The sequence below is a fragment of the Durio zibethinus genome, chromosome 7 (assembly GCF_047325235.1).
Source record: "Durio zibethinus cultivar Kanyao isolate XHJ-2024 chromosome 7, ASM4732523v1, whole genome shotgun sequence".
Classification (NCBI taxonomy): Eukaryota; Viridiplantae; Streptophyta; class Magnoliopsida; order Malvales; family Malvaceae; genus Durio; species Durio zibethinus.
The window spans coordinates 3530194-3552659 of record NC_143168.1 but is presented as its reverse complement, the minus strand read 5'-3'; positions in this window follow the sequence as shown (position 1 = coordinate 3552659).

The following is a 22466-nucleotide window of genomic DNA, read 5'->3' as shown; positions in this document are numbered from 1 at the left end:
GTGGCATTGGGGGTTTCGGCGATTGGGGGGGCCGGGGGGGTGTGGGCACATGATGTGCGATGGGTGTTGGTACTTGGCCCTTATATTGGCCCCCTATCCCTCATCAAACTTTGAGAACTCACACCCCCTTAAAAAGCATCTGAGATTTTGTAGGTTTGCTGCCAGTAGCCATTAAAGTGTCTGAAATGGGGACACTTTTTTCAAATGGTCACAAAATCTTCTCCAGCTCGAGTTTTTAGCTGAAAGTTTTTGTGCTTGCCCACAAAAATACAAGGATCACCTCTAAAAAATTTGGGGACAAAACTCTTTCTAACAAAAGTTTCAAAAATCGTAAAAAATAGAAAACGGGTCATCTTGCCATGAAACTTCACATGAAGGCTTAGGGGACCATTGTATCAATTTACAAACCATAAAAATGGCATTGGCATGGCAGAAATATGAAGATGTGCTTGAACCCACCTACCACCCGTTCGATCACCGGCTTGCGCATCCTGCCTCTCTGGTCGGCTGAGCGTCTACACACTTGTTTTGTGGGTTGACTTAGGCATACGAAGTTCATCCCCAGTCTAAGCATACGAAGTTCATTCCCAGTCTAAGATCAGATTGGACCTAGGGCCACGGTAGCAGGATTGGCAGAACGCAGGGGGGATCGGACCGATACCCGGCTTGCGTATTTTGCCTCTCCGGCCGGTTGAGCGCCCGTATGCCTGTTTCGTGGGTTGGCTTAGGCATAAGGAGTTCATTCCATGTCTAAGCCCCAGCCGGACTGAGGGTTGTGGCAGCGGGATCGACAGCCTGTAGAGGGGGATCGGGTCGATCCTCGGCTTGCGCATTATACCTCTCCGGTCAGCTCAGCACCCACACGCTTGTTTCATGGGTTGACTTGGGCATACGAAGTTCATTCCCAGTCTGAGATCAGATGGGACCGTGGGTTGCAGCAGCAAGATCGACAGCACGTAGGGGTGACTAGGTCGATCCCCGACTTGCGCATTCTGCCTCTCCGACCGGCTGAGCACCCGCACGCTCATTTCATGGGTTGGCTTAGGCATACGGAGTTCATTCCTAGTCTAAGATCGGACCGGACCGAGGGTTGTGGCAGCAGGACCAGCAGCCGGATCGATAGCTTGCAGAGGAGGACCGGGCCGATCCCTGGCTTGCGCATTCTGCCTCTTCAACCAGCTGAGCGTCCGTACGCTCGTTTTATGGGTTGACTTAGGCATACATAGTTCATCCCTAGTCTAAGCATGTGGAGTTCATTCCCAGTCAAAGATCAAACTGAAACGAGGGTTGCGGTAGTAGGATCGATAGCATGCAAAGGGGACTGGGCTGATCCCCGGCTTGCGCATTCTACCTTTCCAGCTGGCTAAGCGCCTACACGCCCGTTTTGTGGGTTGGCTTAGGCATAGTGAGTTCATTCAATGTCTAAGCCCCAACCGGACCGGGGGTTGTGGTAGTAGGACTGACAGCACGCAGAGGGGGACTGTGTCGATCCCTGGCTTGCGCATTCTGCCTCTCTGACCGACTGAGCGCCCGCACACGTGTTTCATGGGTTGGCTTAGGCATACGGAGTTTATTCCATGTCTAAGCGTACGGAGTTCATTCCCAGTCTAAGAGTTTGAGCCACGGTGCACATGTTGGGCTCAGGCATGTGCTGGTGCTGTATTTTTTTTCGCCCAGGTCACCATCACCGGAGCATCGCTGGAGAGCCTAACCGACGGCATTGGGGGTTCTGACGATTGGGGGGGCCAGGGGGTGTGCGCACATGATGTGCGAAGGGTGCTGGTACTTAGCCCTTATATTGGTCCCCTATCCCTCATCAAAGCTCGAGAACTGACACCCCCTTAAAGAGCATTTGAGATTTTATAAATTTGCTGCTAGTAGCCATTAAAGTGTCTGAAAATGGGGACACTTTTTTCAAATATTCACAAAATCTTCTCCACTTCGAGTTTTTAGCTGAATTTTTTTACGCATGCCAACAAAAATACAAGGATCATCTCTACCAAATTTAGGGAGAAAACTCTTTCTAAAAAATTTTAAAAAAATCCCGAACCACAAAAAGTTTTGAAAATCGTGAAAAATAGAAAATGGGTCATCTTGCCAAGAAACTTCACATGAAGGCGTAGGGGACCATTGTATGAAAAATAAAAATGGCATTGGCATGACAGAAATATGAAGATGTGCTTGAACCCAACTACCACCCGTTTGATCCTCGGCTTGTACATCCTACCTCTCTGGCCGGCTGAGCGTCCGTACGTTCGTATCGTGGGTTAACTTAGGCATACAGAGTTCATCCCCAGTCTAAGCATACGAACTTCATTCTGAATCTAAGATCAAACCGGACCGAGGGTTGCGGTAGCAGGATCGAAAGCACGCAAGGAGGATTGGGCCGATCCCCAGCTTGCGCATTCTGCCTCTCCGGCCGGATGAGCACCCGTACGCTTGTTTCATGGGTTGGCTTAGGCATAGGGAGTTCATTCCATGTCTAAGCCCCAGCCAGACTGCGGGTTGTGGCAGTGGGACCGGCAGCACGTAGACGAGGATTGGGCTAATCCCCGGCTTGTGCCTTATGCCTCTCCGGCCGGCTCAGTGCCTGCACGCTCGTTCCATGGGTTGACTTAGGCATACGAAGTTTATTCCCAGTCTAAGATTGGACTGGACAGAGGGTTGTGGTAGCAGGACTAGCAGCAGGATCGACAGTATATTTTTTGCATTTTGCCTTTTCGATTGGCCTCTCTGGCTGACTAAGCACCCGCACGCTCGTTTCATGGTTTGACATAGGCATACGGAGTTTATGCCCAGTCTAAGCATATGGAGTTCATTCCCAGTCTAAGATAGAATCGGACCGAGGGTTGTAGTAGTAGGATCGGCAGCACGCAGGGGGGATCGTGCCGATCCCTAGCTTGCGCATTCTGCCTCTCCGGCTGGCTGAGTGCCCGCATGCCCATTTTGTCGGTTGGCTTAGGCATAGCGAGTTCATTCCACGTCTAAGCCCCAACCGAATCGAGGGCTGTGGCAGCGGGACCGGTAGCATGTTGAAGGGGATCGGGCCGATCCCCGACTTGCGCATTATGCCTCTCCGGTCGGCTCAGCATCTGCACGCTCATTTCGTGGGTTGACTTAGGCATACGGAGTTCATTCCTAGTCTAAGATCAGACTGGATCGAGGGTTGTGGCAGCAGGATCAATAGTACGCAAGCTGGGACCGGGTCGATCCCCGACTTACGTATTCTACCTCTCCGATCGGCTGAGCGCCCGCACGCCCATTTTGTGAGTTGGCTTAGGCATAGGGAGTTCATTCCATGTCTAAGCGCCAGCAGGATCGACGATTGTGGCAGCGGGACCTGTAGCAGCCAGAGGGGGGCTAAGGTAATCCCTGGCTTGCGCATTCTGCCTCTCCGACGGGTTGAGCGCCCACACGCTCGTTTCATGGGTTGGCTTAGGCATATGGAGTTCATTCCATGTCTAAGCCCCAGTCGGACCGAGGGTTGCGGCAGCAGGACCAGCAGCATGAATGGTAGCACACAGGGGGGGACCAGGTCGATCCCTGGCTTGCATATTCTGCCTCTCTAGCTGGCTGAGCACCCGTACACTCGTTTCATGGGTTGGCTTAGCCATACAGAGTTCATTCCATGTCTAAGCCCCAGCCAGACCGAGGGTTGTGGCAGCGGCACCGATAGCACGTAGAGGGGGATCAGGTTGATCCTCGGCTTGTGCATTATGCCTCTTCGGCCGACTCAGTGCCCAAACGCTCATTTCATGGGTTGACTTAGGCATACAAAGTTCATTCCCAGTCTAAGATCGGATCGGACTGAGGGTTGCGGCAGCAAGATTAACAGTGCCTAAGGGGGGACCAGGCCGATCCCCGGCTTGCGTATTCTGCCTCTCCAGTCGGCTGAGTGCCCGCACGCTCATTTCATGGGTTGACTTAGGCATACAAAGTTCATTCCCAGTCTAAGATCGGACCGGACCGAGGGTTGCGGTAGCAGGATCGATAGCACGTAAGGGGGACTGGGTCGGTCCCCAGCTTACGCATTCTGCCTCTCTGGCCAGCTGAGCGCCCGCATGTCCGTTTCATGGGTTGGCTTAGGAATAGGGAGTTCATTCCATGTCTAAGCCCCAGTCAAACCGAGGGTTGTGGCAGTGGGACCGATAGCACGCAGAGGGGGACCGGGTCGATCCCCAGCTTGCACATTATGCCTCTCCGACCGGCTTAGCGCCCGAACGCTCGTTTCATGGGTTGATTTAGGCATATGAAGTTCATTCCCAATCTAAGATCAGATCGGACTAAGGGTAGCGATAGCAGGATCGATAGCACATAGGGGGGACCAGACCGATCCCTGTCTAGCGCATTCTGCCTCTCCGATCGGCCTCTCCGACCAGCTGAGCGCCCGCACGCTCGTTTCATGGGTTGACTTAGGCATAGGAAGTTCATCCCCAGTCTAAGCATATGGAGTTCATTCCCAGTCTAAGATCGGACTGGATCGAGGCTTGCGGTAGCAAGATCGGTAGCACGGAAGAGGGACCAGGCCGATCCTTGGCTTGCGCATTCTGCCTCTCCGACCGACTGAATGCCCGCACACCCGTTTCGTGGGTTGGCTTAGGCATAGGGAGTTCATTCCATGTCTAAGCCCCAGCTGGACTGAGGGTTGTGGCAGTAGGATTGGTAGCACACAGAGGGGGATCGGGCCGATCCCTGGCTTGCGCATTCTACCTCTTTGGCCGGTTGAGCGCCCGCACGCTCGTTTCATGGGTTGGCTTAGGCATTCAAAGTTCATTCCATGTCTAAGCATACGGAGTTCATTCCCAGTCTAAGAGTTTGAGCCACGGAGCAAATGCTGGGCGCGGGCATGTGCTGGTGTGGCATTTTTTTCGCCTGGGGTACCATCACCGGAGCATCGTCGGAGCATCACTGGAGAGTTTAACCGGCGGCATTAGGGGTTCCGACAATTGGGGGGGTAGGGGGTGTGCGCACATGATGTGCGATGGGTAATGGTACTTGGCCCTTATATTGGCCCCCTCTTCCTCATCAAACCTCAAGAACTCACACCCCCTTAAAGAGCATTTGAGATTTTATAGGTTTGCTGCGAGTAGCCATTAAAGTGTCTGAAATGGGGACATTTTTTTCAAACGGTCACAAAATCTTCTCCACTTTGAGTTTTTTGCTGAATTTTTTTTGCATGCCAACAAAAATGCAAGGATCACCTCTACCAAATTTGGGGACAAAACTTTTTCTAAAAAAATTTTAAAAAATCCCAAGCCGCAAAAAGTTTCAAAAATCGTGAAAAATAGAAAACGGGTCGTCTTGCCATGAAACTTCACATGAAGGCTTAGGGGACCATTGTATGAATTTACAAGCCATAAAAATGGCATTGGCAAGGCAGAAATATGAAGATGTGCTTGAACCCACCTACCACCCGTTCGATCCTCGGCTTGCGCATCCTGCCTCTCTGGTCGGCTGAGTGTTCGCACGCTCATTTCGTGGGTTGACTTAGGCATATGGAGTTCATCCCCAGTCTAAGCATACAGAGTTCATTCCCAGTCTAAGATCAGATCAGATCGAGGGTTACGGCAGCAAGATCTACAGCACGTAGGGGGGACCAGGCCGATCCCCGGCTTACGCATTCTACCTCTCTGGCTGGTTGAGCGCCCGCATGCCCGTTTCGTGAGTTGGCTTAGGCATAGGGAGTTCATTCTGTGTCTAAGCCCTAGTCGGATCGAGGGTTGTGGCAACGGGACCGACAACATGCAGAGGGGGATCGGGCCGATCTCCAGCTTGCGTATTATGCCTCTACGGTCGGCACAGCACCCGAATGCTCGTTTCGTGGGTTGACTTAAGCATACGGAGTGCATTCCCAGTCTATGATCAAACCGGATCGAGGGTTACGATAGCAGGATCGATAGCACACAGGAGGGACCGGGCCAGTCCCTGGCTTGCGCATTCTACCTCTCTAACCGGCTGAGCGCTCGCACGCTCGTTTCGTGGGTTGGCTTAGGCATACGGAGTTCATTCCTTATCTAAGCATATGGAGTTCATTCCTAGTCTAAGATCGGATTGGGCTGAAGGTTGTGGCAGTAGGACCAGCAGTAGGATCGACAGCACGGAGGGGGGATCGGGCCGATCCCTGGCTTACGAATTCTACCTCCCGACCGGCCTCTCCGATCGACTGAGCGCCCGTACGCTCATTTCATGCGTTGACATAGGCATACGGAGTTCATCCCCAGTCTAAGTATACGGAGTTCATTCCAGTCTCAGATCAGATTGAGCAGAGGGTTGCGGCAGTAGGTTCGGTAGCACGCAGGGGGATCGGGCTGATCACTGACTTGCGCATTCTACGTTTCCAGTCGACTGAGCACCCGTACGCCCGTTTCATGGGTTGGCTTAGGCATAGGGAGTTCATTCCATGTCTAAGCCCCAGTCGAACCAAGGGTTGTGGCAGCAGGACCAGCAGTATGTAGGGGCAATCGGCCTGACCCCTGGCTTATGCATTCTACCTCCATGATCGGCCTCTCCAGTCGGCTGAGCACCCACACGCTCATTTCGTGGGTGGACTTAGGCGTACGGAGTTCATCCCCAGTCTAAGCATACGGATTTCATTCCAAGTCTAAGATAGGATCAGACCGAAGGTTGCGGCAGTAGGATCGATAGCACGCAAGGGGGACTGGGCCGATCCCCAGCTTGCACATTCTGCCTCTCCGGTCGGTTGAGACCCCACACGCCCGTTTCGTGGGTTGGCTTAGGTATAGGGAGTTTATTCCATGTCTAAGCCCCAAATAGAACGAGGGTTGTGGCAGCGAGAGCGACAACACGTAGAGGGGGGCCAGGTCAATTCGCGGCTTGCACATTCTGCCTCTCGTGCCGGCTGAATGCCTGTACGCTCGTTTCATGGGTTGGCTTAGGCATACGGAATTCATTCCATGTCTAAGCATACGGAGTTCATTCCAAGTCTAAGAGTTTGAGCAACGGTGCACATGCTGGGCTCAGGCATGTGCTGGTGCCATATTTTTTTTGCCTGGGGCACCATTGCCGGAGCATCGTCGGAGAGCCTAACAGGAGGCATTGGGGGTTCCAGTGATTGGGGGGTCGGGGGGGTGCGCGCACATGATGTGCGATGGGTGCTGGTACCTGGCCCTTATATTGGCCCCCTATCCCTCATCAAACCTCGAGAACTCACACTACCTTAAAGAGCATTTGGGATTTTATAGGTTTGCTGCCAGTAGCCATTAAAGTGTCTGAAATGGGGACACTTTTTTCAAATGGTCACAAAATCTTCTCCACTTCAAGTTTTTAGCTGAATTTTTTTGGGCATGCCAACAAAAATACAAGGATCACCTCTACCAAATTTGAAAATAAAACTCTTTCTAAAAAAATTTTAAAAAATCTCTAACTGTAAAAAGTTTCAAAAATAAAAAAATTTAGGGACTGGGCAGAGGGTTGCGACAGTAGGTTCGGCAGCACGCAGAGGGATCGGGCCGATCCCCGACATGTGCATTCTACCTCTCTAGCTGATTGAGTGCCTGCATGCCCATTTCATGGGTTGGCTTAGGCATAGGGAGTTCATTCCATGTCTATGCCCCAGTCGGACCAAGGGTTGTGGCAACAGAACCAGCAGTACGTAGGGGGGACCGACCCGACCCCCGGTTTATGCATTCTGCCTCCTCCACTGGCCTCTCCAACCGGTTGAGTGTCTGCACGCTCGTTTCATGGGTTGACTTAGGCATACGAAGTTTATTCCCGGTCTAAGCATACGGAGTTCATGCCCAGTCTAAGATCGGACCGGACAGAGGGTTGCGGCAACAAGATCGGCAGCACGCATGGGGGACCGGACCGATCTCTGGCTTGCGCATTTTATCTCTCTGGCCGACTGAGTGCCCTCACACCCATTTTATGGGTTGGCTTAGGCATAGGGAGTTCATTCCATGTCTAAGCCCCAGTCAGACCGAGGGTTGTGGCAGCAGGATCGGTAGCATGCAGAGGGGGACCGGGTCGATCCCTGGCTTGCGCATTATGCCTCTCCGGTCGGCTCAGCGCCCGAACACTCATTTTGTGGGTTGACTTAGGCATACGAAATTCATTCCCAGTCTAAGATCGAACCAAACTAAGGGTTTCGATAGCAGGATCGACAGCACGCAGGGGGGACTGGGTTGGTCTCTAGCTTGTGCATTCTGCCTCTCCGGTCGGCTGAGTGCCCGCACGTTCATTTCGTGGGTTGGCTTAGGCATACGGAGTTCATTCCATGTCTAAGCGTATAGAGTTCATTACCAATCTAAGATCAGACCAGACCGAGGGTTGCGGCAGTAGGACCAGTAGCAAGATCGGTAGTACATAGAGGGGGATCAGCTCGATCCCTGGCTTGTGCATTCTACCTCCCCTATCGGCCTCTCCGGCCAGCTGAGCACCCACACGCTCGTTTCATGGGTTGACTTAGGCATACAGAGTTCATCCCCGATCGAAGCATACGGAGTTCATTCCTAGTCTAAGATCAGAACGAAATGAGGGTTGCGACAGCAGGATCGACAGCACGCAGGGGGGATCGGGCCGATCCCTGCCTTACGCATTCTGCCTCTCCGGCTGACTGAGCACCCGTACGCCCATTTTGTGGGTTGGCTTACGCATAGGGAGTTCATTTCATGTCTAAGCCTCAGTCGGACCGAGGGTTGTGGCAGTGGGACCGGCAGCACGCAGAGGGGGACCGAGCCGATCCCCGACTTAATCATTATGCCTCTCCGGCTGGCTTAGCGCCCGCACGCTCATTTCGTGGGTTGACTTACGGAGTTCATTCCTAGTCTAAGATTGGATCAGACTGAGGGTTTCAGCAGTAGGATCGATAACATGTAGGAGGGATTGGGTCGATCCTCGACTTGCGCATTCTACCTCTCCGATCGACTGGGTGCCCGTACACTCGTTTCGTGGGTTGGCTTAGGCATACAGAGTTCATTCCATGTCTAAGCATATGTAGTTCATTCCCAATCTAAGATCGGATCAGACCGAGGGTTGTAGCAGTAAGACTAGCAGCAGGATTGACAGCACGTAGGAGGATCGAGCCGATCCCCGACTTGTACATTCTACCTTTCCGGTTGGTTGAGTGCCCACACGCTTGTTTCATGGCTTGGTTTAGGCATACGGAGTTCATTCCTTGTCTAAGCCCCTGTTGGATCGAGGGTCATGGCAGCAGGATTGGCAGCGAGATCGACAGCATGCAGAGAGGGATCGGGCTAATCCCCGACTTACACATTATGCGTCTCTGACCGACTGAGCGCTCGTACGCTCGTTTCATGGGTTGACTTAGGCATACGGAGTTCATCCCCAGTCTAAGCATACGAAGTTCATTCCCTGTCAAAGATTGGACTGCACCGAGGGTTGCGGTAGCAGGATCGACAGCACGCAGGGGGGATCGGGCCGATCCCCGACTTGCGCATTCTACCTCTCCGGTTGGTTGAGCGCCCGCACGCCCATTTTGTGGGTTGGCTTAGGCATAGGGAGTTCATTCCATGTCTAAGACCCAGTCGGACCGAGGGTTGTGGCAGCGAGACTGGCAGCATGCAGAATGGGATCAGACCAATCCCCGGCTTGCGCATTATGCCTCTCCGACTGGCTCAATGTCTGAAAGTTCGTTTCGTGGGTTAACTTAGGCATACGGAGTTCATTCCCAGTCTAAGATCAGACCGGACTGAGGGTTGTGGCAGCAAGATCGATAGCACACAGGGGGGACCGGGTTGGTCCCAGGCTTACGCGTTCTGCCTCTTCGGTCGACTGAGCGTACGCACGCTCATTTCGTGGGTTGGCTTAGGCATAAGGAGTTCATTCCATGTCTAAGCATAAGGAGTTCATTCCTAGTCTAAGATCGGATCGGACCGAGGGTTACGACAGTAGGACCAGCAACAGGATCGGTAGCACGCAGGGGGGATTGGGCTGATCCCCAGCTTGCACATTCTGCCTCTCTGACTGGCCTCTCCGGTCGGCTGAGCGCCCGCAAGCTCATTTCGTGGGTTGACTTAGGCATACGAAGTTCATCCCCAGTCTAAGCATACGGAGTTCATTCCCAGTCTAGGATGTGACTAGACTGAGGGTTGCGGGAGCAGGATCGGTAGCTACAGAGGGGACCGGGTCGATCCTCGGCTTGCACATTCTACCTCTCCGGTCGGTTGAGTGCCCGCACGCCTGTTTCATGGGTTGGTTTAGGCATAGGGAGTTCATTCCATGTCTAAGCCCCAGTCGGACCGAGGGTTGTGGCAGCGGGACCGATAGCACGCAGAGGGGGACTGAGCTGATCCCCGGCTTACGTATTCTGCCTCTCCGGTTGGCTGAGCACCCGCACGCTCGTTTTGTGGGTTTGCTTAGGCATACGAAGTTCATTCCATGTCTAAGCTTACGGAGTTCATTCCCATTCTAAGAGTTTGAGCCACGGTGCACATGCTGGGCTCGGGTAGGTGCTGGTGTCACATTTTTTTCGCCTGAGGTACTATCGTCGAAGCATCATCGGAGCATCACCAGAGAGCCTAACCGGTAGGATTGGGGGTTCCGACGATTGGGGGGGCCGAGGGGTGTGCCACATGATGTGCAATGGGTTGGCATAGGCATACGGAGTTCATTCCATGTCTAAGCCCCAGCAGAACCGAGGGTTGTGGTATTTGGACTAGTAACGGGATCAACAGCACGCATAGGGGGTTGACTTAGGCATACGGAGTTCATTCCTAATCTAAAATCGGACCAGACTAAGAGTTGTGGTAGCAGGATCGACAGCACGCAAGGGGGATCAGGCCGGTCCCCGGCTTGCGCATTTTGCCTCTTCGATCGGTTGAGCACCCGTATGCTCGTTTTGTGGGTTGGCTTAGGCATACAGAGTTCATTCCCAGTCTAAGATCGGATCGGACCAAAGGTTGCGATAGTAGGACTAGCAGCAGGATCAATAGCATGTAGGGGGGACCGGGCCGGTCCCCAGCTTGCGTATTCTGCCTCTCCTGTCGACTGCAGGATCAACAGCATGTAGGGGGGACCGGGCCGGTCCCCAGCTTGCGCATTCTGCCTCTCCTGTCGACTGAGCACCCGCACGCTCATTTCTTGGGTTGGCTTAGGCATACGAAGTTCATTCCATGTCAAAGCCCCAGTCGGACCAAGGGTTGTGGCAGTAGGACTGGCAACGAGATCGACAGCACGCAGAAGGGGATCGGGCTGATCCCCAGCTTGCAAATTATGCCTCTTTGGTCGACCTCTCCGGTAGGCTGAGCGTCCGCACACTCGTTTCGTGGGTTGACTTAGGCATACGGAGTTCATCCCTAGTCTAAGCATATGGAGTTCATTCCCAGTCTAAGATCGGACAAAACCAAGGGTTGTGGCAACAGAATCGACAGCACGCAGGGGGGATCGGGTTGATTCCCAGCTTGCGCACTCTGCCTCTCCGACCGACTAAGTGCCCGCATGCCCGTTTCATGGGTTGGCTTAGGCATAGGGAGTTCATTCCATGTCTAAGCCCTAGCCGGACCAAGGGTTGGGGCAGCGAGACCGACAGCACGTAGAGGGGGATCGGGTCGATCCCCGACTTGCACATTATACCTCTCCGACCAGCTCAGTGCCCGAACGCTCGTTTCATGGGTTGACTTAGGCATACTGAGCTCATTCCCAATCTAAGATCAAACCAGACCAAGGGTTGTGGCAGCAAGATTGACAGCACGCAGGGGGGACCAGGTTAATCCCTGGCTTACGCATTCTGCCTCTCTAGTAGGCTGAGGGCCTGTACGCTCGTTTCATGGGTTGGCTTAGGCATATGGAGTTCATTCCATGTCTAAGCATACAGAGTTCATTCCCAGTCTAAGATCGGACCAGACCGAGGGTTACGGCAGTAGGACCAATAGCTGGATTGGCAGCACGTAGGAGGGACCGGGTCGATCCTCGGCATGCGCATTCTACCTCTCCGGTCAACCTCTGCGGCCAGTTGAGCACCCACACGCTTGTTTCATGCGTTGATTTAGGGATACAGAGTTCATCCCCAGTCTAAGCATACGGAGTTCATTCCCAGTCTAAGATTAGATCGGATCGAGGGTTACGGCAGCAGGATCGGCAGCACACAGGGAGGATCGAGCCAATCCCTGGCTTGTGCATTCTGCCTCTCCGGTCGGCTGAGTGCCCGCGTGTTCATTTTATGGGTTGGCTTAGGCATACAGAGTTCATTCCTAGTCTAAGAGTTTGAGCCACGGTGCACATGCTGGGCTCGGGCATCATCGGAGAGCCTAACCGACGGCATTGGGGGTTCCGACAATTGAGGGGGCCGGGGGGTATGCGCACATGATGTGCGATGGGTGCTGGTACTTGGCCCTTATATTGGCCCCCTATCCCTCATCAAACCTCGAGAACTCACACCCCCTTAAAGAGTATTTGAGATTTTATAGGTTTGCTGCCAGTAGCCATTAAAGTGTCTGAAATGGGGACACTCTTTTCAAACGGTCACAAAATCTCCTCCACTTCAAGTTTTTTACTAAATTGTTTTGTGCATGCCAACAAAAATACAAGGATCACCTCTACCAAATTTGGGGACAAAACTCTTTCTAAAAAAATTTTAAAAATCCTGAACCATAAAAAGTTTCAAAAATCGTGCAAAATAGAAAACAGGTCGTCTTGCCACGAAACTTCACATGAAGGCTTAGGGGACCATTGTATGAATTTACAAGCCATAAAAATGGCATTGGCATGGTAGAAATATGAAGATGTGCTTGAACCCACCTACCACCAGTTCGATCCCCGACTTGCGCATCCTGCCTCTCTGGTCGGCTGAGCATTCGCACGCTCGTTTCGTGGGTTGACTTAGGCATACGAAGTTCATCCCCAGCCGAAGCAAGCGAAGTTCATTCCCAGTCTAAGATCAGATCGGACTGAGGGTTACGATAGCAGGATCGATAGCACGCAGGGGGGATCGGGCCGATCCCCGGCTTGCGCATTTTGCCTCTCCGATCGGCTAAACACCCGCACGCTCGTGTCATGGGTTAGCTTAGGCATAGGGAGTTCATTCCATGTCTAAGCCCCAGCCGGATCGAGGGCTGTGGCAGTGAGACCGGCATCATGCAGAGGGGGACCGGGCCGATCCTCAGCTTGCGCATTATGCCTCCCCGGTCGGCTCAGCGCCCGCACGCCTGTTTTGTGGGTTGACTTAGGCATACGGAGTTCATTCCCAGTCTAAGATCGGATCGAACCGAGGGCTGCAGTAGCAATATCAACAGCACGTAGGTGGGGACCGGGCCAATCCCTGGCTTGCTCATTTTGCCTCTCCGACCGGCTGAGCGCTCGCGCGCTCATTTCGTGGGCTGGATTAGGCATATGGAGTTAATTTCATGTCTAAGCATCGGAGTTCATTCCCAGTCTAAGATCGGATCAGACCGAGGGTTGTGGTAGCTAGACCAGCCGCAGGATAGGCAGCACGCAGGGGGACCGAGTCGATACCCGGCTTGCTCATCTGCCTCTCCGGCCGGCTGAGCGCTCGCAAGCTTGTTACGGGGGTTGACTTAGGCATACGAAGTTCATCCCCAGTCTAAGCATACAGAGTTCATTCCAAGTCTTAGATCAAACTGGATTGAGGGTTACGGCAGTAGGATCGACAGCACGCAGGGGGGACCGGGCTGATCCCTGGCTTGTGCATTCTGCCTCTCCGACCGGCAGAGCGCCCGTATGCTCGTTTCGTGGGTTGGCTTAGGCATAGGGAGTTCATTACATGTCTAAGCCCCAGCCGGATCGAGGGTTGTGGTAGTGGGATCGACAGCACGCAGAGGGAGACCGGGTCGATCCCTGGCTTGTGCATTCTGCCTCTCCGATCGGTTGAGTGCCCGTACGCTCGTTTCGTGGGCTGGATTAGGCATACGGAGTTCATTTCATGTCTAAGCATATGGAGTTCATTCCCAGTTTAAGATCGGATCAGATCGAGGGTTGTGGTAGCAAGACCAGCCGCAGGATAGGCAGCACGCAGGGGGACCGAGTCGATACCCGGCTTGCTCATTTGCCTCTCCGGCCGATTGAGCGCTCGCAAGCTTGTTACGGGGGTTGACTTAGACATACGGAGTTCATCCCCAATCTAAGCATACAGAGTTCATTCCAAGTCTTAGATCAAACTGGATTGAGGGTTGCGGCAGTAGGATCGACAGCACGCAGGGGGGACCGGGCTGATCCCTGGCTTGTGCATTCTGCCTCTCCGACCGGCAGAGCGCCCGCACGCTCGTTTCGTGGGTTGGCTTAGGCATAGGGAGTTCATTACATGTCTAAGCCCCAGCCGGACCGAGGGTTGTGGTAGTGGGATTGGTAGCACGCAGAGGGAGACCGGGTCGATCCCTGGCTTGTGCATTCTGCCTCTCTGATCGGCTGAGTGCCCGTACGCTCGTTTCGTGGGTTGGCTTAGGCATACGGAGTTCATTCCATGTCTAAGCATACGGAGTTCATTCCAGTCTAAGAGTTTGAGCCACGGTGCACATGTTGGTTTCGGGCCTGAGCTGGTGCCGCATTTTTTTCGCACGGGGCACCATCGTCGGAGCATCGTCGGAAAGCCTAACCGACGACATTGGGGGTTCCAGCAATTGGGGGGGCCGAGGGGGTGTGCGCACATGATGTGCGATGGGTGCTAGTACTTGGCCCTTATATTGGCCCCCTATCCCTCATGGGGACACTTTTTTCAAACGGCCACAAAATCTTCTCCACTTCGAGGTTTTTAGCTTAATTTTTTTATGCATGCCAAAAAAATACAAGGATCACCTCTACCAAATTTGGGGACAAAAATCTTCCTAAAAAATTTTTAAAAAATCCTGAACCGCAAAAAGTTTTGAAAATCGTGAAAAATAGAAAACGGGTCATCTTGCCACGAAACTTCACATGAAGGCTTGGGGGACCATTGTATGAATTTACAAGCCATAAAAATGGCAGAAATATGAAGATGTGCTTGAAACCACCTACATCCCATTCGATGCCCGGCTTGTGCATCCTGCCTCTTTGGTCGGCTGAGCGCCCGCACGGTCGTTTAGCGGGTTAACTTAGGCATACGGAGTTCATCCCCAGTCTAAGCATATAGAGTTCATTCCCAGTCTAAGATCGAACTGGACCAAGGGTTGTAGCAGCAGGATCGACAGCACCCAGGGGGGACCGGGCCGATCCCCGGCTTGTGCATTTTGCCTCTCCGGTTGACTGACCGCCCGCACGCCCGTTTCATGGGTTGGCTTAGGCATAGGGAGTTAATTCCATGTCTAAGCCCCAGTCGAATCGAGGGTTGCGGCAACGGGACCAGCAGCACGCAAAGGAGGACCGGGCTGATCCTCGGCTTGCGCATTATGCCTCTTCGACTGGCTCAATGCCCACACACTCATTTTGTGGGTTGACTTTGGCATACGGAGTTCATTCTCAGTCTAAGATCGGACTGGATCGAGGGTTGCGACAGTAGGATCGACAGCACACAGGGGGGATCGGGCCAGTCCTCGACTTGCTCATTCTGCCTCTCCGTCCGACTGAGCACCTGCACGCTCGTTTCATGGCTTGGCTTAGGCATACGGAGTTCATTCCATGTCTAAGCATACAGAGTTCATTCCCAGTCTAGGATCAGACTGGACCGAGGGTTGCAGTAGCCGAATCAGACTGAAGGTTGTGGCAGCAGGACCGGCATAAGATTGACAGCACATAGAGGGGACCGGGCCAATCCGCGGCTTGCGCATTCTACCTCTCCGGCCGGTTGAGTGCCCGCACGCTCGTTTCGTGGGTTGGCTTAGGCATATGGAGTTCATTTTATGTCTAAGCCCCAGCCGGATCGAGGGTTGTGGCAGCAGGATCGGTAGTGGGATCGACAGCACGTAGAGGGGTACCGAGCTGATCCCTAGCTTGCACATTATGCCTCTTCGGACCTATGCAGGTGCCACATTTTTTTCACCCGGGGCACCATCACCGGAGCATCATCGGAGAGCCTAACCGATGACATTAGGGGTTCCGGTGATTGGGGGGTTGGGGGGTTGGGGGGTGTGCACACATGATGTTCGATGGGTGCTGGTACTTGGCCCTTGTATTGGCCCCCTATCCCTCATCAAACCTCGAGAACTCAGACCGCCTTAAAGAGCATTTGAGATTTTATAGGTTTGCTCCTAGTAGCCATTAAAGTGTCTGAAATGGGGACACTTTTTTCAAAGGCTCACAAAATCTTCTCCACTTAGAATTTTTAGCTGAATTGTTTTTTGCATGCCAATAAAAATAAAGGGATAACCTATACCAAATTTGGGAATAAAACTCTTTCTAAAAAAATTTTAAAAAATCCCAAACCGCAAAAAGTTTCAAAAATCGTGAAAAATAGAAAACAGGTCATCTTGCCGCGAAACTTCACATGAAGGCTTAGGGGACCATTGTATGAATTTACAAGCCATAAAAATGGTATTGGCATGGCAGAAATATGAAGATGTGCTTGAACCCACCTACCACCCGTTCGATCCTCGACTTGCACATCCTGTATCTCTAGTCGATTGAACGTCTGCACGCTCGTTTCGTGGGTTGACTTAGGCATATGGAGTTCATCCCCAGTCTAAGCATATGGAGTTCATTCACAGTCTAAGATCAGATAGGATCGAGGGTTGCGATAGCAGGATCGACAGCTCGCAGGGGGGACCAGGCCGATCCTCGGCTTGCGCATTCTGCCTCTCCGGTCGGTTGAGCACCCGCACACTTGTTTCATGGGTTGGCTTAGGCATAGGGAGTTCATTCCATGTCTATGCCCCAGTTGGACCGAGGGTTGTGGTAGCGAGACCGACAGCACGTAGAGGGGGACCGGACGAATCCTCGACTTACGCATTATGCCTCTCTAGCTGGATCAGCACACGCACTCTCATTTCATGGGTTGAGTTAGGCATACGGAGTTCATTCCCAGTCTAAGATCGACCCAAATCGAGGGTTACGGTAGCAGGATCGACAGCACGCAGGGGGGACTGCGTCAGTCCTCGACTTCCGCATTTTACCTCTCTAGCCGGTTGAGCACCCGCACGCACGTTTTATGGGCTGGCTTGGGCATGCGGAGTTCATTCCATGTCTAAACATACGGAGTTCATTCCCAGTCTAAGATCAGATCAGACCGAGGGTTGCGGTAGCAGGACCAATAACAGGATTGGTAGCACGCAGGGGGGATTGAGCCGATCCTCAGCTTGTGCATTCTACCTCTCTAACCGATTGAGTGCCCGCACGCTCATTTCATGGGTTGGGTTAGGCATACGAAGTTCATTCCATGTCTAAGGCCCAGCCAGACCGAGGGTTGTGGCAGCAGGACTAGTAGCGGGATCAGCAGCACGTAGAAGGGATCAAGCTGATCCTCAGCTTGCGCATTATGCCTCTTTGACCGGCCTCTCCGACCGGCTGAACACCCGCATGCTCGTTTCATGGGTTGACTTAGGCATATGGAGTTCATTCCCAGTCTAAGCATATAGAGTTCATTCCTAGTCTAAGATCGGATCGGATCGAGGGTTGCAGCAGCAGGACCAGCAGAACGTGGGGGGGACCGAGTCGATCCTCGGCTTGTGCATTCTGCCTCTCCAGTCGACCTCTCCAGCAGGCTGAGCGCCCACACGCTCATTTCATGGGTTGACTTAGGCATACGAAGTTCATCCCTAGTCTAAGCATATAGAGTTCATTCTCAGTCTAATATCAGACCAGACTGAGGGTTGCGATAGCAAGATCAGTAGCACGTAGGGGGACTGGGTCAATCTTTGGCTTGTGCATTCTGCCTCTCTGATCGGCTGAGTGCCCGCATGTCCGTTTCGTGGGTTGGCTTAGGCATAGGGAGTTCATTCCATGTCTAAGCCCCAGCCGGACATAGGGTTATGGCAGTGACATCGACAGCATGCAGAGAGGGACCGGGCCGATCCTTGGCTTGCGCATTATGCCTTTTCGATCGATTCAGCGCCCGCACGCTCGTTTCGTGGGTTGACTTAGGCATACAGAGTTAATTCCTAGTGTAAGATCAAACCAGTCCGAGGGTTGTGGCAGCAGGATCGACAGCACGTAGGGAGGGATCGGGCCGATCACCGGCTTACGCATTCTACCTCTCCGATTGGCTGAGCACCCGCACGCTCGTTTCGTGGGTTGGCTTAAGCATACGGAGTTTATTCCATGTCTAAGCATACAGAGTTCATTCCTAGTTTAAGACCAGACCAGATCGAGGGTTACGGCTGTAAGACCAGTAGTAGGATCGACAGCACACAGGGGGGGACCGAGCCGATCCCCGACTTTCACATTCTGCCTCTCCGATCGGTTAAGCGCCCGCACGCTCATTTCGTGGGTTGGCTTAGGCATACAGAGTTCATTCCATGTCTAAGCCCCAGTTGGACTGAAGGTTGTGGTAGCAGGACTGGTAGCGGGATCGGTAGCACGCAGAGGAGGATCGAGCTGATCCCCAGCTTGCACATTATACCTCTCCGGTTGGCCTCTTCGGTCGGCTGAACGCCCAAACGCTCGTTTCATGGGTTGACTTAGGCATATGGAGTTCATCCCCAGTCTAAGCATACGAAGTTCATTCCCAGTTTAAGATCAGACTGGACCGAGGGTTGTAGTAGTATGATCGACAGCACACAAGGGGTACCGGGTCGATCCCCGGCTTGCGCATTCTGCCTCTCCGGCAAGTTGAGTGCCCGCACGCTCGTTCCGTGGGTTGGCTTAGGCATATGGAGTTCATTCCATGTCTAAGCATATAAAGTTCATTCCCAGTCTAAGATTTTGAGCCACAGTGCACATGCTGGGCTCGAGCATGTGCTCGTGCCGCATTTTGTTCACCCGAGGCACCATCGTCGGAGCATCGCCAGAGAGCCTAACCGGCGACATTGGGGGTTCCGGCGATTGGGGGGCTGGGGGGTGTGCGCACATGATTTGTGATGGATGCTGGTACTTGGCCTTTATATTGGCCCCCTATCCCTCATCAAACCTCAAGAACTCACACCCAACTTAAGAGCATTTGAGATTTTATAGGTTTGCTGCCAGTAGCCATTAAAGTGTCTGAAATGGGGACACTTTTTTCAAACGGTCACAAAATCTTCTCCACTTTGAGTTTTTAGCTGAATGTTTTTATGGATGCCAAAAAAAATACAAGGATCACCTCTACTAAATTTGGGGACAAAACTCTATCTAAAAAAATTTTAAAAAATCCAGAACCGTAAAAAGTTTCAAAAATCGTGAAAAATAAAAAATGGGTCATCTTGCCACGAAACTTCACATGAAGGCTTAGGGGACCATTGTATGAATTTACAAGCCATAAAAATGGCATTGGCATGGCAGAAATATGAAGATGTACTTGAACTCACCTGCCACCCGTTCAATCCCCGGCTTGCGCATCCTGCCTCTCTGGTCAGCTGAGAGTCCGCACGCTCGTTTCATGGGTTGACTTAGGCATACGAAGTTCATCCCCAATCTAAGCATACGGAGTTCATTCCCAGTCTGAGATTGGACCGGATCGAGGGTTGCGACAGCAGGATCGATAGCACGCAGGGGGGACTGAACTGATCCTTGGCTTGTGCATTCTGCCTCTCTGGCCGGCTGAGTGCCCGCACGCCCGTTTCATGGATTGGCTTAGGCATAGCGAGTTCATTCCATGTCTAAGCCCCAGCCGGACTGAGGGTTGTGGCAGCAAGACCGACAGCATGCAGAGGGTGACCGGGTCGATCCTCGACTTGCGCATTATGCCTCTTCGGTCGGCTCAACACCCGCACGCTCGTTTCATGGGTTCACTTAGGCATACAGACTTTATTCCCAATCTAAGATCAGACCAGACCGAGGATTGTGACAGCAGGATTGACAGCACGCAGTGGGGACCGGATCGATCCCCGACTTACGCATTCTACCTCTTTGGCAAGCTGAGTGCCCGTACGCTCGTTTCATGGGTTGGCTTAGGCATACGGAGTTCATTCCATGCCTAAGCATACGGAGTTCATTCCCAGTCTAAGATTGGACTAGACTGAGGGTTGCAGCAGCAGGACCAGTAGCAGGATCGGTAGCACATAAGGGGGATCGGGTCGATCCCTGACTTGCGCATTCTCCCTCTTCGACCGGCTGAGTGTCCGCACGCTCGTTTCATGGGTTGGTTTGGGCATAGGGAGTTCATTCCATGTCTAAGCCCCAGTCTGACGAAAGGTTGTGGCAGCGGGACCAGCAGCACGAAGAGAAGGACCGGGCCGATCCTTGGCTTGCGCATTATGCCTCTCCGGCTGGCTCTGCGCCCGCACGCTCATTTTGTGGGTTGACTTAGGCATACGAAGTTCATTCCCAATCTAAGATCGGACCAGACTAAGGGTTGCGACAGCAGGATTGACAACACGTAGGGGTGGACTAGGCCAATCTTCGACTTGCGCATTCTACCTCTCCGGCCGACTGAGCGCCCGGATGCCTATTTCGTGGGTTGGCTTAGGCATAGGGAGTTCATTCCATGTCTAAGCCCCAGCTGGACCGAGTATTGTGGCAGCGAGACTGGTAGCACGTAGAGGGGGACCGGGTCGATCCCAGGCTTGCGCATTATGCCTCTCCGGTCGGCCTAGCGCCCTCACGCTCGTTTCGTGGGTTGACTTAGGCATACGGAGTTCATTCCCAGTCTAAGATCAGATCAGACCGACGGTTGTGATAGCAGGATCGATAGCACACAGGGGGGATCGGGCTGGACCCCAGCTTGCACATTCTGCCTCTCCGGTTGGCTAAGCGCCCACACGTTTCTTTCGTGGGTTGGCTTAAGCATACGGAGTTCATTCCCAGTCTAAGATCAGATCGGACCGAGGGTTGTGGCAGCAAGACTAGCAGCAGGATCGGCAGCACGTAGGAGGGGACGGGGCTGATCCCCGACTTGCACATTCTACCTTTCCGACCAGCTGAGCGCCCGCACGCTCATTTCATGGGTTGGCTTAGGCATACGAAGTTCATTCCATTTCTAAGCCCCAGTCGAATCGAGGGTTGTGGCTACAGGACCGACAGCGGGATCAGCAGCATGCAGAAGGGGATTGGGCTACTCCTCGACTCATGCATTATACCTCTTGAACCGACCTTTCTTGTCGGCTGAGCGCCCGTCTGCTCGTTTCTTGGGTTGGCTTAGGCATACGGGGTTCATTCCATGCCTAAGCATACGGAGTTCATTCCCAGTCTAAGATTGGACTAGACTTAGGGCTGTAACAGTAGGACCAGCAGCTGGATCGGCAGCACGTAGGGGGGATCGAGCTGATCCCTGACTTACGCATTCTGCCTCTCTGGTCGACTGAGCGCCCGCACGCTCGTTTCCTGGGTTGGCTTAGGCATACGGTGTTCATTTCATGTCTAAGCATACGGAGTTCATTCCCAGCCTAAAATTGGACCAGATCGAGGGTTACGACAGCAGGACCAGCACAGGATCGACAGTACGCAGGGGGATCGGGCCAATCTGTGGCTTGCGCATTTTGCCTCTCCGATCGGTTGAGCGCCCGCACGCTCGTTTCGTGGGTTGGCTTAGGTATACGGAGTTCATTACATGTCTAAACCCCAGCCGGACCGAGGGTTGTGGCAATAGGACTGGCAACAGGATCGGTAGCATGCAGAGGGGGACCGAGCCAATCCCCGACTTGCACATTATGCCTCTCTGGCCAACTCAGCACCTGTACGCTCGTTTTGTGGGTTGACTTATGCATACGGAGTTCATTCCCAGTCTAAGATCAGACCAGACCGAGGGTTGCGGTAGCAAGATCGACAGCATGCAGAAGGGACCGGGTCGAGCCCCGGCTTGCGCATTCTGCCTCTCCGATCGACTGAGCCCCGCACGCTCGTTTCGTCGGTTGGCTTAGGCATATGGAGTTCATTCCATGTCTATGCCCCAGTCGAACTGACGGTTGTGGTAGAAGGACCGGCAGCGAGATCAGCAGCACATAGAGAGGGACTGGGCTGATCCCTGGCTTGCGCATTATGCCTCTCCGATTGGCCTTTACGGTCGACTGAGCGCCCGCACGCTCATTTCGTGGGTTGACTTAGGCATACGGAGTTCATCCCCAGTCTAGGCATACGAAGTTCATTCCCAGTCTAAAATCGGATGGGACTGAGGGTTACGGTAGCAGGATCTGTAGCACGCAGGGGGGAATGGGCCGATCCCCGGCTTGTGCATTCTGCCTCTCTGGCCCGCTGAGCGCCTGCACGCCCGTTTCGTGGGTTGGCTTAGGCATACGGAGTTCATTCCATGTGTAAGCCCCAGTCAAATCGAAGGTTGTGGCAGCGGGATGGGCAGCACGCAAAAGGGGATCGAGCCGATCTCTGGCTTGCGCATTATGCCTTTTCGGTCGGCTCAGCGCTCGCACTCTCGTTTCGTGGGTTAACTTATGCATACGGAGTTCATTCCCAGTCTAAGATCGAACCGGACTGAGGGTTGCAGTAGTAGGTTCGACAGCACGCAGGGGGAAATCAGGTCGATCCCTAACTTGCACATTCTACCCGTTCGGCCGACTGAGCGCCCGCACGCTCGTTTCGTGGGTTGGCTTAGGCATACGGAG